The 8495-nt window shown below is 42.8% G+C and overlaps 1 protein-coding gene across 1 annotated transcript in view; it reads left to right on the top strand.

The window, feature by feature from the left end:
- Positions 1-4449: 4449 nt before the first annotated feature.
- The window catches only part of LOC126474331 (atherin-like), a gene marked incomplete at its 3' end in the record, with an annotated part of 424794 nt that continues 420748 nt past the window's right edge, over positions 4450-8495 (top strand). The window contains exon 1 of the mRNA XM_050101798.1: positions 4450-4718. The remainder of the gene's footprint in view (positions 4719-8495) is intronic.

Raw genomic sequence — 8495 nt, 5'->3', positions numbered from 1 at the left:
ACACTTAAAACACTTGGCAATGGCACTTTGAAGCCGAAATCATGATTGTGTAAGTGTAAATGTAGCACTGTAAATAAGCAACAGTCTAATGGCGGTACTGTCTTTAAAGAAAACGATATACCATATGTGGTACTAACTCTTCCTGTCTTCAGCTATGTAGTAAATATTTCACTCTATTTGTTTATCTTCTGTGGAACTTTTTCATCCATATTACATTATCAACGTACGAACACACCTGCAGATTGCAAAGTGTGATGTTTGGAATTTTCTTATTATTTGTACTTACATTCGGTGTTTACTTTCTGTGAGTGAGTGTGATACAAAGTGTATCTAAATAATATGTATGTATATATAACGTGCATAATGTGCATTATCAGAAATAATTTGTCATGACAAGTCACGCTTCAGTGTAATTATCTTAAAACACAACAATCATTTCGTTTCATGAACTTGCCATTACTGGTAGCTAAATATCCGTTATTTCCGCAAACTCAACGCCCTTAGCGTATGGCAACACATGGTCAAGATAATGTAGCTGTAACACATCCGTCTGATGATGAGCTTGCAAACTAGTCAATGGCACAGAAAGTAAATCGTGTCAAAATTCGGAAAAAGCGATTAGTTGCATACTGCACCCACATAACCAAGATCAACGTGCCTCGAAGTGATAGAAACGCTCATTTGAAGCAAAGCGCTTCGTACACACGTATGCAGTCTTCAGATTTCTACTGAGGTAAAGTCTGTTACCATCTTCGATTTGGTCTGTTGTTTTTGGATGCAGAACCACTTCAACAAAGGATAAACGTAGGTCTGATGATTAATTCTAGTAAAATGAAAGTAATGTACAGTCAGTACGCCGATAGTAAAATACAGTTCTGACAGCTAAATTTGCAACCACAAGGACTATAGAAAATGAAATGTTACTTCCTGTGCGAATACAGTGATTAAATTTAGTGATTTGGGGGTATAGAGGGTGAGAAATTTATTACACAGTGCTGGCACTTCTGGCAGTAATAACGGCTCCAACGCAGCTGGGCATACAGTCAAACTGAGCTTGGATGGCAGATAAGAACTAAGCAATAAGTTGCAATTTGCAGAAAGTAAAGCTATGTTAACTGAAATGTCTTTGATATACAGTTATTTCCTATAGTTCTTGTTGTTGCAAATATAACTGCCAGAAGTGTATTTTACTATCGGCGTACTTTCATTTTGCTAAAATTAATCATCAGACCTACTTTCATCCTGTAGCACCTACAGATAAACCAATGGGCACATGAAAAGAATAGGAAACAAAAATTACTTATGATGCCTGATACGAATAGGTGAAACATGTTCTTTCTGAAAACCAAATACATTCAATTGCAAAAGACACTATGATTTTTTCTATGTACAAGATGAATGTAATCATCAGTGTTTCTTTTTCTTGTTTTTATTTTAAACCGCATGAAACGTAGATTGTTTTATGGTGAAATACGTTTTTTAAACGTTTTTAAGACTAGTTTCATGTTTACATTCCACTTTATCTATTCTTAACATTAATAACCTGTTCTGTTTCGTCACACAGCTTGCCATCAGTAGCATGACAACCTTCTTTCGAAATATGATTTTGAGCTTAAATATCATTTGTGTTATTAAACAGAGAATTTGCGACAGTAATGTGACTATTTGGCGAGCCTTTGGAAAGGATAATATTAAAACACCCCTTCGTCTCTGGGCTTCGTGGTGGTTATCAAATTTCTCACATACGTAAGTGACCAGATTTCAAGTAGTAATAGTGATGTGCGGGGTGTTAGACAAATGGTGCGACATATCCCTCCGTTGATTAACTATGAAGTGATGGTCGTGGTTCATCTGGATTAACTCCCAGCCCGGCTGCACTCCAGGAACTTATCTTAGTGAGGGTGGTCGGCCCACTTTGGGTAGCGAGACAGTGTTAAAATTATCACTACTCCGACATGAGTAAGAAATGCCCTGTAGCAATCTCACAACTTTTTAAAAGCTTCTCAAGTCTAAATACTGTAACGGGAAACGCAAACTTGCTAACCGTCAGTACACTGCCTCCCACTGGTTCCTTCCAACTTCCCGATAGTCTTCTCAAAGATAAGAGTTCAAAACCAACAGTAAGACTCCTCACCAAAACAATTCAATTTCGCAGGGAGAAAAATGAAGTTTATTGGCTTCATTTAGAGTTCCCAAGTCCGTCTCTTCCATAAAATACCACTGCTTTCTAACTAATGACCCCACAAGCTTGGAAGAATTGCTCAGAAATCCACATTTGTGCAATGAAAATAAAAATTCCAGTAAGTTTTTCGTACCATACTCCAAGAAATACTGCGTGGATCACTGGTGATCAGCCATCGTCTGAGCTCGGAAATCGGCACCTTTGATCAGAGATCGCACGACTCTGAAAATTTTCCTGACGTGTTTTGTAAAAAACAAAAAAAAATCTCATAGAAGTTTTTCCATTTCCCCTCTTCATATTAAGTGGTGTTGAAGTGGTGACTCTCAACCAGGAGACAGATGATGCAGATTTTCTTGTACAAATTTGAAAAATTATTACTACTTCAGAATTTCAGTCGTGGAAGACAAGTCAAAAGCTAAAGTTGGACGATGGGGTCAACTGAATGACTATGACCCTGTTTATTGTGTGTCAATATGAACCTCGAGACTTCCGAAGTCCCTGTTTGAGGTATTTATCTACAGCAGTGAAAGTAAAGAAGCCTTAAAGTGAGCTATAATTTGCGGTAGCATGAGTTCTTGCTCATTTTAATACCTGATGAACTGAAGAGAGCAGATGACACTTTGGTGTCACTGTCCCCCACTTGTACGTCATGAATGATGGTGGAGCTACAAACTGTGCTGAGAGGAGCCACTGTGAGAGTTTCCGGAGCTACGGAAAGTATTGAGAGCCTCTGTAGCTGGTGCATACTATGGACTGTAATGAGAGCTTCTCTGAGAGCTGGTGAAGCTATAGACTGTACTGAGAGCAATTGTGAGAGCTGGTAGACTACTCAGTAGCACTGTGAGAGGTGGTGGAGCCATTGTGAGAGCTGGTGGAACTACAGACTGTACTGAGAACCAATATCCACTGTGAGAGCTGGTAGAGCTACAGATGGCACTGAGAGTCACTGTGAGAGCTGGTGGAGCTACAGACTGTACTGAGAGCCATTCGCCACTAGTGGAGCTGTGGACAGTATTGAGAGTCACTGTGAGAGCTGGTGGAGCTGTAGACAGTACTGAGAGACACTACGATAGCTGGTGGAGCTGCCGACAATATTGAGTTCCACTGTGAGAACAACACCGACTCAGAGGAAGGCCTCGCCGCTTGTTGGTGACGTCACGTCAGCTAGGCACGGCGAACGCCAGGTCTGTTGCAGGCAGAAACGCCCGGGCGTGCTTATCGCTATAAATCTCTTATTTCTGGACAAACTGTTTGATATTGTTTTGGATTCTGCAGTTTTATTTAGATGAAAGATTTTCTTACTATCGTAAAGTTACAAATGAAGATCATAGTTCTGTATTACTGAATCCTGTCGAAACAAACGTAGATCAATATGAGAAGACGCTTTGCCCCATTACAAGCTTCGGAAGTTTTACATTCAAGTAACTATATTTACATGACCCATTTTGTTATCGAAACTTACCCCAACCCCCTTACAATGAACTCGTTTCTTTTATTTATTTATTTATTTTCGTTTGAGATCGTCACTGGAAATGTGAACTAGTTTACATGTGTAAATGTCCAAATGTTGGCAGTCATTACATTACAGTCGTTTTCAACGAAACGAATTCTAAACGGGAAACAAAATAGCTTCATACATCGGAAATACTGCTGAGCTTAAACTTTTTTAAACATGAACATTAGAAAAGATATTCGCCTCTTGCAACTGAAAGGAGAAACTTTATAAGATAAAAAATTTTATTTGATAAAACAAGTATCTCTCTTTTGCCTCTTCTTCTGTCCCGCACCCCCTTCCCGCAACGTGTACAATCGCAAGATATTTCATTAACATTCAGTGCTCCTAACCCCGTAGTCAACCGAGATACCTAAACACGAGCACCAATATGTTCACAGTTTCTTGTAAAAGCAACCCAGTACAAACGTAACTTCCTCAGATTTACAAATAAGGCAAAGAAGCAGGAATTCCGTTGCTGCTGGACCATGAAGCTGTTTTTGTATGTCAATCCTTAAAACAGGTGGAAATTTAAGTTCAGGAGTACACTATTTGTTAAGAAGTGTAATGAACTGCACAATTAATTGATTGCACAAATCTCTCAGAACAATGTGTGTTGGTCAACTACCGCCAATAGTTTCGCATTTTCCTGTGTCAGAGAGGGAGACACCACCATTATGAGTATACCTGCAGCAGACCTGGCGTTCGCCGTGCCTAGCTGACGTGACGTCACGAACAAGCGCCGAGGCCTTCCTTTGAGTCGGTGTTGGTGAGAACCGCTGTGCAGGCCGGTCAGCCAGGCGCTTCCCAGCCGCGGCCGCCGCGGGCTGTGCAGACAGGTTCCCTCGGCCAGTTTTCCCAATCACCCGCACCGTGCGTTCCCTCTCATAATGTCACGGTGTCACGTGGCTCTGCAAGGTCTGCCGGGACAGGCGCATCTGCCGCCGGTGAGCCATTAGCGAAAGATTCCCCGCGCCGCGCCGTGGCGATGCGGTCCCGTCCCGCGTGCCACTCGTGTCGAAAGCCCGCGGCCTCTGCGAGGCGGTAAGTACTGCGCTGCTAGCATTTAACTGTTCTAGGCTGCTGGGTACACCGTACACGGGTCATGCAGTCCTCGGCCCCGGCTTGGACGGGTAGTTCAGCCTTCTAAAGTTACATATAACACACGTAAGTGCACCTTGTAAAGCATATTCTCGTGAACTTCGGAACTCTTCACAGCTCGCGCTAATATTGTAGGTCGAAATTAAGCAATACATGGGTGTGTGTCCTCCAGTCGCTCGTTACGGAGTAATAATACTATTTAGTTTGGAGCTCCATTTTGTTTCTATGAAAATACGCTCACAACAATAAAAATCTTGTAATATGGAACCGCCGAAACGTACAACACAAAATACAGAGAAATACAAGAAACGTGAGACGAAAAACGAATGGAACTGAGATGAATGTCTGCATAGGTGTGTGCGCGGTGTGCCACCCCGCGGCTGTTTATGGTCAGTGTTCTTGGCGTCCAAAAACTACTGCCTTACCTGTTGACTCCATTGTCGGACTTGCTGTATCGTGTTTTGTTGTTCCCATTCAGTTTGTGTGTGCATAAAAAGGGCAGTGCATAACACACTGATTCATATGAATACTTTACTCATAGGAGTCGAACGCATACAGTTACTAAAATTGTTTTTCGCTGTCATGGGCGCATTTTAATAACTCGAAACACCTCTAGCAACAAAAATCTATCTTCTTTTTCTTACAGACGAGCGTGTTGCCTGCTTGTATGTTCCCCACTCATTTTACTCTTGTGACTGGTTTCTTTGTCCACTTCTTATTTTCATCGTCAGTGTGAAATGTAATAATCATTGAGTAACGTGCGTACAGATATCAAATTCTCATTTTATGTAAGAAACAAACGTTTTAACTGAAGGAGACTAAACACATGTCACAACAAAAAAAAGCGTACTTAAGCATTTACTCCAATAGAGCCAGAATTAAAAAACTTTTTATCCAGGAGATAGCCGGCCGGAGTGGTCGAGCGGTTCTAGGCGCTGCAGCCTGGAGCCGAGCGACCGCTACGGTCGCAGGTTCGAATCCTGCCTCGGGCATGGATGTGTGTGATGTCCTTAGGTTAGTTAGGTTTAAGTGGTTCAAAGTTCTAGGCGACTGATGACCTCAGAATTTAAGTCGCATAGTGCTCAGAGCCATTTGAGCCATTTAAGACATCCAGGAGATACCGTTACCAAAAACCGCACGCACGAAGAATTTGAACGTTATTATTCTGGAAGCATCAGTCCACTCAAGCGGTATGATGCCTTTTGGAACAGTGCTTTTCATTCTGGTTTTGACTGCTTAACGGTGCACTCCCAGTAGGCTGCCGAATTTCTGCTGTACTCAATCTTCCGAGCATCTGGCGGTACTGAATTCAACTTTCGCTACTGACAACGGCGGGTACCGGAAGTGAATGCAGCAAGTTCGTTTCCAAACAACACATTTGCAATTTTGTGCACGCATTTTCAGAGAAGACAGATATAAAAGCAAATGGACTAAGAAATCAAACTAAATGCAATTATTCTGTTACAAGCCAGCGAAGACTATGCGTCCAGTACACCAAAATACTCTCAACGTATTCAGAGCAACACCCTAAATTTCAGATTCACCCAATATTGAAGTACATCGTTACTCATTATCTGACAGTGTCGGCTTTCCGATTTTGCAGAGTGCTGATACTCAGTATTGTCATATAAATATGGTTGTATTTGTTGCTATAGCCAACAGTAAACACTTACCGTATTATATTTAGAATTAGTGCCTAACAGAATGATAACAAATGTTGCCGTGAAATTCGGAAAAAATGTGCATTTGGAGGCTTTGGATTGATCGCTAATGCAGTTGCTAATGATCTTAATTGGTTGAGCTGTTTCCTTAAACGTTGTGTGGTCTCGCAAACGAATATAATTCTCTGGTCTTTGCATGTATGCAGTTGTGTGCTTCACGTACTATGCATTGTTCGATGCTCCAAGTAACGTGCATTGCTGTGTACTCCATTTAATATGCATTGTAATGTGTTGGTTGGTTTGGGGGAGGTGACCAAACAGTGACGTCATCGGTCCCATTGGTTTAGAGAAGGATGTGGGCCGTGCCCTTTCGAAGGAACCATGCCGACGTTCACCTGAAGCGATTTAGGGAAACAACGGAAAATCTAAATCAGTATGGCCGGACGCGGGTTAGGACCGTCGTTCTCCCGAATGCGAAGTGTGCTAACCACTGCGCCATCTCGCTCGGTGTGTAATTTGTAATGAATACTGTTGTACGTGAAACTTCCAAGCAGACTGTGTACTGGACTAGTACTCGATCACCAATTTTGCCTTTCACAGCCAATACTCAGCCATTCATCCGCAACTGAAGACCGCCATTACTGTTCTTCTGACAGTACCTCTTTATGTTTCTAAATTCACAGAAGTTTTGATACAGTGCTTCCAGGCCTGGCACTAGTGCAAAAAGGGTATTAAGTAATGTTCGCAAAGTAGGATGGAAGTACTAGCAGAAGTAAAGCTGTGAAGACAGTTCATAATAAGTGCTGGATAATCAGATTGTTGGACACGACACGAACATATATTATTGTTATGGAGTATTATCTACATCTACATTTATACTCCGCAAGCCACCCAACGGTGTGCGGCGGAGGGCACTTTACGTGTCACTGTCATTACCTTCCTCTCCTGTTCGAGTCGCGTATGGTTCGCGGGAAGAACGACTGCCGGAAAGCCTCCGTGCGCGCTCGAATCTCTCTAATTTTACATTCGTGATCTCCTCGGGAGGTATAAGAAGGAGGAAGCAATATATTCGATACCTCAGCCAGAAACGCACCCTCTCGAAACCTGAACAGCAAGCCACTCCGCGATGCAGGGCGTCTCTCTTGCAGAGTCTGCCACTTGAGTTTGCTAAACATCTCCGTAACGCTATCACGCTTATCAAATAACCCTGTGACGAAACGCGCCGCTCTTCTTTGGATCTTCTCTATCTCCTCTGTCAACCCGAAGTGGTACGGATTCCACACTGATGAGCAATACTCAAGTATAGGTCGAACGAGTGTTTTGTAAGCCACCTTCTTTGTTGATGGACTACATTTTCTAAGGACTCTCCCAATGAATCTCAACCTGTCACCCGCCTTACCAACAATTTTATATGATCATCCCACTTCAAATCGTTCCGCACGCATACTCTCAGATATTTTACAGAAGTAACTGCTACCAGTGTTTGTTCCGCTATCACATAATCATACAATAAAGGATCCTTCTTTCTATGTATTCACAATAGATTACATTTGCCTATGTTAAGGGTCAGTTGCCACTTCCTGCAGCAAGTGCATATCCGCTGCAGATCTTCCTGCATTTCGCTGCAATTTTCTGAACGAACGGGCCCTTCTCGGATAGGTTTTAATACTTTTGTGTGGCTAGAAGAAATTGTCCTGTGATGAGTTTATCATTACCGACCGTCCCTCTGTTTCGGCAGTCGTTCTCCCTCTTCGCAGAGAAAGCTGCTGGCCTCTGCATGCCAGTGACTTTGGCTTTCGCTGCGGTCGCCTCGTGCTGCCTCTGAGGGGTCACGCAGCCGGTCGAAGTCATCTGGCCAGACGTCTAACTTAATTTAGTCAATCTGTGCCGTTAGCGCGGGCAGTGTGTCTCGAGACCCGTTGACGTGCGTGCCCGCCTCTGTGTCACCAGCGGCGGTGAGCAGAGCAGGGCGGATCGAAACATTGTGGCGCTAAGTCGCGCCAGGTGGCAGTCCCAGAGAAACTAGGTTAACGGTATGTAATATGCGTCTGTATTAATG

This window comes from Schistocerca serialis, chromosome 4 (assembly GCF_023864345.2).
Source record: "Schistocerca serialis cubense isolate TAMUIC-IGC-003099 chromosome 4, iqSchSeri2.2, whole genome shotgun sequence".
In the NCBI taxonomy this organism is placed as follows: Eukaryota; Metazoa; Arthropoda; class Insecta; order Orthoptera; family Acrididae; genus Schistocerca; species Schistocerca serialis.
This window is presented reverse-complemented; position numbering and strand designations above follow the sequence as displayed.